Raw genomic sequence first — 6,664 nt, 5'->3', positions numbered from 1 at the left:
AGAAAATTATTTATATTTTGTCGTTATTTCTGACGGGATGGGTACGTTAGCTGTAATAATGATTTTCTGTAGCAAAATTATTTAGATCTGCAGTTATTTCTAACGGCATTAGTATGTTAGCTGTGATGATAATTGTCTTTTGTCGAATTATTTATATTTTGCTGTTATTTCTGACGGGATGTGAACGTAGCTGTAATGATAATTTGCTGTTGTAAAATTATTTAATATTTTCCATTATTTTTGACGGCATGCGTACGTTAGCTGTAATAATAATCTACTTTTGTAAAATTATTTAAATGTTTTCATTATTTCTGACGGCATGAGTACGTTAGCTGTAATGATAATTTTCTGTTGTAAAATATTTAAATTTATCATTATTTCTGTCAGCATGGGTACGTTAGCTGTAATGATAATTTTCTGTTGTAAAATATTTAAATTTATCATTGTTTCTGTCAGCATGGGTACGTTAGCTGTAATGATAATTTGCTGTTGTAAAATATTTAAATTTATCATTGTTTCTGTCAGCATGGGTACGTTAGCTGTAATGATAATTTGCTGTTGTAAAATATTTAAATTTATCATTGTTTCTGTCAGCATGGGTACGTTAGCTGTAATGATAATTTGCTGTTGTAAAATATTTAAATTTATCATTATTTCTGTCAGCATGGGTACGTTAGCTGTAATGATAATTTTCTGTTGTAAAATATTTAAATTTTTCATTATTTCTGACGGCATGGGTCCGTTAGCTGTAATGATAATTTTCTGTTGTAAAATATTTAAATTTATCATTATTTCTGTCAGCATGGGTACGTTAGCTGTAATGATAATTTTCTGTTGTAAAATATTTAAATTTTTCATTATTTCTGACGGCATGGGTACGTTAGCTGTAATGATAATTTGCTGCTTTTAAGATTATTTTTATTTTGCCGTTATTTCTGACGGTATGGGTACGTTACCTGTAATAATAATTTGTTACTGTGAAATTTAGATTTTGCAGTTATTTCTGATGGCATACGTACTTTAGCTGTAATGATAATTTGCTGTTTTAAAAATATTTAGATTTTTCAGTTATTTATGAGGGCTTGGGTACGTTAGCTGTAATAATAATTTGTGCTGCTTTGAAATTATTTAAATTTACAGTTATTTCTGATGGCATGGGTATGTTAGCTGTGATTATAATTGGTTTTCGTGGCATTATTTAGATTTTGCCGTTATTTCTGACGTCGTGAGTACGTTAGCTGTAATGATAATTTTCTGTAGTAAAGTTATTTAAATTTTGCCGTTATTTCTGACGACGTGAGTACGTTAGCTGTAATGATAATTTTCTGTAGTAAAGTTATTTAAATTTTGCCGTTATTTCTGACGACGTGAGTACGTTAGCTGTAATGATAATTTTCTGTAGTGAATTTATTTAAATTTTGCCGTTATTTCTGACGACGTGAGTACGTTAGCTGTAATGATAATGTTCTGTAGTGAATTTATTTAAATTTTGCCGTTATTTCTGACGACGTGAGTACGTTAGCTGTAATGATAATGTTCTGTAGTGAATTTATTTAAATTTTGCCGTTATTTCTGACGACGTGAGTACGTTAGCTGTAATGATAATGTTCTGTAGTGAATTTATTTAAATTTTGCCGTTATTTCTGACGACGTGAGTACGTTAGCTGTAATGATAATGTTCTGTAGTGAATTTATTTAAATTTTGCCGTTATTTCTGACGACGTGAGTACGTTAGCTGTAATGATAATGTTCTGTAGTGAATTTATTTAAATTTTGCCGTTATTTCTGACGACGTGAGTACGTTAGCTGTAATGATAATGTTCTGTAGTGAATTTATTTAAATTTTGCCGTTATTTCTGACGACGTGAGTACGTTAGCTGTAATGATAATGTTCTGTAGTGAATTTATTTAAATTTTGCCGTTATTTCTGACGACGTGAGTACGTTAGCTGTAATGATAATGTTCTGTAGTGAATTTATTTAAATTTTGCCGTTATTTCTGACGACGTGAGTACGTTAGCTGTAATGATAATGTTCTGTAGTGAATTTATTTAAATTTTGCCGTTATTTCTGACGACGTGAGTACGTTAGCTGTAATGATAATTTTCTGTAGTAAATTTATTTAAATTTTGCAGTTATTTCTGACGGCATGGGTACATTAGCTGTAATTATAACACGCAATAGGGACGAAAGCTGATAGCAAAAGTCGTATTATATCAGTGTATTTTATGTCTCCTCAGAATTTACTGAAATATGGCTCCTTGTAGTTTTTAATTGTTTACCCGTATCTGCTTACATGCACAAGACAAAGAAGAGACACGGCCTTGTGGAAAAGTGCTGATTTTTCAAAAATGAACGTACCAGACGAGACCCAACGTCATCAGTTTAACACTGCTAATTGGGTAACTGGTCATTGCAGTTGAATATAAAAAAGGGTCAAATTGGCCGCAGAGGTCAGTATGTGTTCGTGTGAAAATAAATTTATTGAAATTTCTATGAAGTCTATTTATTCTTTCGTAGAACTTGTGTTCGTTAAGCGATTTTAACTACAACGCCTTGGACCGGAAGTCTGTAATAAATGTTTTTATTTTGAACAGGCTGACATAAGTCTTTTTATAGTTATATAGGAATGATCTGTTTTAATGTTGTTAATGGTTTTTTAAATATTTTATTTTAATTTTTCATTACTACTTTTATCATTTATTTATTTCCTAGTTTCCTTTCCTCACTGGGCTATTTTTCCCTGTTTGAGCCCTTGAGCTTATAGAATCTTGCTTTTCCAACTAGGGTTGTAGCTTGGCTAGTAATAACAATAATATTAATAATAATAATAATAACAATAATAATATTGAAAATAATCGGAGGAGTGGATAACTATATTTGTGATTTTTAAATAGTATATAACATCATGCATCTTTTAATTGAAAGAGAAAAAAAATGGGGATTCACGAGTTCTTCCCAATTGCATTAATTTATATAAGGCGTTAAAACATAATCCTTTAAAACATTGCACCTTCGAAAATTTTAAATTTCCATATGATCCATTAAGGAATAAACAAGGCTTCCGAAATAAATAATTAGTGGCATTTCGATGATCGAATGTTTAATGATTTCTATTACTTCCTTCTATAAAGTTTGTTGTTCGTCTAGTATCTCGAACAGCCGTAAGTCTGTTAACGCAGAGAAAAGATTCGAGTAGTATAACGTCAAGGAAAATTATTAGCATTAGTGTTCCACAAATGCATCAGTGCATGTATTATTTGTGTGTGTATATATATATATATATATATATATATATATGTATATATATATATAATGTATATACACACATATATATACAATTTATATATGCTGTATGTATATACAATATATTTGTATTTAAAATTTGTAATAAAAATATACTCCTTTTTTATTCTAAATGTCTAACAGCCAGAATTTCTAAACATAATGAGAAGATTTAATATTTTATACAAATATATATATATATATGTATATATATATATATATGTATGTATATATATATATCATATATATATATGTATATATATATATATGTATATATGTATGTATGTATGTATGTATGTATATACACACATACACACATACACACACACACACACACACACAGGATACAGCAAAGTAAATTGTACCGTAGAAAAGTCAATAGAACATATAAGATTATGTACTGCGCTACATGCTGATGGTTGTATTAAACGTTATCAAGTCTATTGAACCTTGATTAGAGAAAAAGATTGTCCTTTTCGGCGTCGTCGCGATGATTAATGGATAGATTCGTCCAATCATCCAAGATCGATTAAAAGCTTTTTAATTGAGTTGTTTATCGCTACTGGTTTGTTTACAAATAATAACCAGTGTTTGTATGTGAACAGTAGAGTTAAATCTTACAGCTTACCCGTCTATTTTCATAATCTATAATATTGTGCGTGTTTTTAAATATTTGTAGGCTTGGTTACACAATTTAATCGTAACATATATAAATTCATTCAGCTTACATAAATTCATACATATATGCTTAATGAGTCTGTGTATGTGATTTATATATATGGGGTACAAGAGAGCACGTTTGACTGATTATATGAATTTGATTCTTATTTACGATATGATTGTTATACGGAGGGATAGAATTTTTTTTTTAAGTTGATATTTTGTATATAATTATTCAATTTAATTTGTGATAAGAACTTGTAGATTTTGTATATAATTATTCAATTTAGTTTGTGATAAGAACTTATAGGTTTTGCATATAGTTATTCAATTTAATTTGTGATAAGAACTTATAGATTTTGTATATCAAAGGATTTTTTAATGAGGCGGATAGGGAGCAAAACATGAATACTCGAGATCGGTATGCCTCATTTATAGATATTGGGTTATCATATAGATTTTTATGTAGTGCTGCCGATGGAGATGAAATGAAGGATTATAGAGTTATCTGACCATTAGCTTACTTGATGAGAGACGAACTTGTAAAATAAATGAGGATGACAGTGAAACGATATCGATAATATTTACACCTTTATATGTAATAGCTATGTTTATTTGGATGAAAATTAGTAAAAGGTAAATATCATTAGGCCTAAGTAGATGATTATTAAAAAGTCGGACATCATCTTGGCGGTCTTAATCCAGTGATATTGATGGTGATGGTGTAAGGAAGAGTTGTATATATGCGATGCAAATGATGTGAAGTTAATGTTTTTTTTATTATTTCTTTGTGAGGAATAATACTGATAATGATTATGATAATAATTATGATGATGATCGTAGTGACAGCTATAATTTTAGCCGTGGCATAGAATTAAAGACAGTGATAATAAAATTGCTAGAAAATATTACGGTAATATAATGTACACTAAAACTGTCGACAATAAGTGTTCATTTCCCTATAATTAGCAATGAAAATTTATGTATTTTGGAATTGATTATGATTAACATTTATTACAAAGTGATCATGTGTTTTTGGCCGCTATGAAATGGTTTAGAAAAAAAAATTGAACTTTTCACATCTTGTTTTTGGTCAAGTTCAAATCAATTTCAGTATTATGTTTTTGTGTTAACATAGTATGTTATGGTCAGTTGTTGAATACCCACTTCTAAAGCCCTCCTGCTCTCTTGTTTGCTTAACATCTAGCTGTCTTTCTATCCGGCCTAATGTGGTTTTTGTAAATATTTTATATATCGGAGAGTAAACTTATTATGCGGTAATTTTTCAGGATTTTTTTTGTCTCTTTTGGTGGATAACGTTTTTCCAAGCTGTTAGGTGTAGAACATTCTTGCAGACATTTGGTGTAGAGTTCAGCGATTTTACTACGGTGAAATCTCCTTCGTCTATTATCCAACTTCTGCAATTAGATTTATTTCATGGGCGGAAACTATATCTAAAATACATTGGCAATGCGTGAGTAACGTATTATGCGCATACACTATCACAAATATTACGATTTTTGATCGGGATACTGTATACTCAATATGGGAATGTGTATCCTCTCAGTCACTATAATATATCGAAGGATACTTACCCCAATTTTCTGCTGCTGTGGTTCCTTGGAAATTAGCCTCTTCACTCTTTACTTCTGTTTGGTAAACTGCATGTCTTCTACACCACTTAGTTTTACTTGAAAAAACAAATTACTTTTTTTCCGTCTTGTATAAAAGCGTTTACAATCACACGTTTTTCAGTTGTACTCAGTATTTATTTATTTCTTCCTTTTTTTGGACTTTAAAAGGAATTGACATATAGTATCGGTTTTGACAAGTAGGTAAATTATGAAAATAACCCGTAACCTTTTTTTTCCTTTTCAACTATAAAAAACAAATATTTATAAACTTTTAAATTAGTTTCTTTTCTGACACTAAATCACATCCACTGTACTTTTCCATATGAATAAACAACTTTGTCAGACTATAAAACTAACATCTACAACGTCCAGTTCGTGCTGCTGTCTCCGTTGTAGTGCCAGTGTCTGAAGGCGGCACTCTAGCTAGGCACAGGGATTTCTGACCTCATAATGAAGATGTCAAGAAAACTTATAAGTGCCAAGTGGGCGGAGTCGCAGAGTCGCTCAACCGAGGTGTTTCAGAATGTTTCGATCAGTGTTTAAAGAGGTCAGCACTCCATAGAATTAGGTTTGTTGTTTAATATATTTTATGAAATAAATTACGAAATAAGACTATTTATTTATGCTATAACTGTCTTCATTGGTTAAAGTTTCGACAATAATCGAATCAATACGATTGATGGAGATTTGTAAATGACGAAGCATTTTGAAAGGCGCTTCGCTCTCAGGAACAGTGCACTCGCAGCCCATTGGTCGAACGTAATCTTTCTAATTGGCTTAACTTACCAAAACTACTGCTCAGCCAATGGCACTGCGAGGGGGCGTGGCCCGGGACTTGCGCTTTCGTGTTGTTTTATTCTTGGAATATTAAAATGTCTTTGTTCATGGCGAATATTTTTTTTTTTTTACTGTTCAAAGATTTTTTATCGTAGTGTTCATATATGATGGATGTAGCATACTCTCTATATGGTTAATTATTTACGTAATGATAGCAACTACACGCGGAACAATAAGATTTGTTTGCTAAGGTAATAGCGCCCTAATAGGGTGATTAGTATAGGCACTGATAAATAAAAACATTACGTG

General features: G+C 30.7%; 1 protein-coding gene across 1 annotated transcript in view; it reads right to left on the bottom strand.

Annotated features, from left to right (window-relative positions):
• Positions 1–6,010, bottom strand: part of LOC137625926 (forkhead box protein E1-like) — a 186,024-nt gene extending 180,014 nt beyond the window's left edge. The window contains exon 1 of the mRNA XM_068356939.1: positions 5,540–6,010. The gene's annotated coding sequence lies outside the window, so the exon portion shown is untranslated. The remainder of the gene's footprint in view (positions 1–5,539) is intronic.
• Positions 6,011–6,664: the final 654 nt, after the last annotated feature.

This window comes from Palaemon carinicauda, chromosome 33, assembly GCF_036898095.1.
Source record: "Palaemon carinicauda isolate YSFRI2023 chromosome 33, ASM3689809v2, whole genome shotgun sequence".
In the NCBI taxonomy this organism is placed as follows: Eukaryota; Metazoa; Arthropoda; class Malacostraca; order Decapoda; family Palaemonidae; genus Palaemon; species Palaemon carinicauda.
This window is presented reverse-complemented; position numbering and strand designations above follow the sequence as displayed.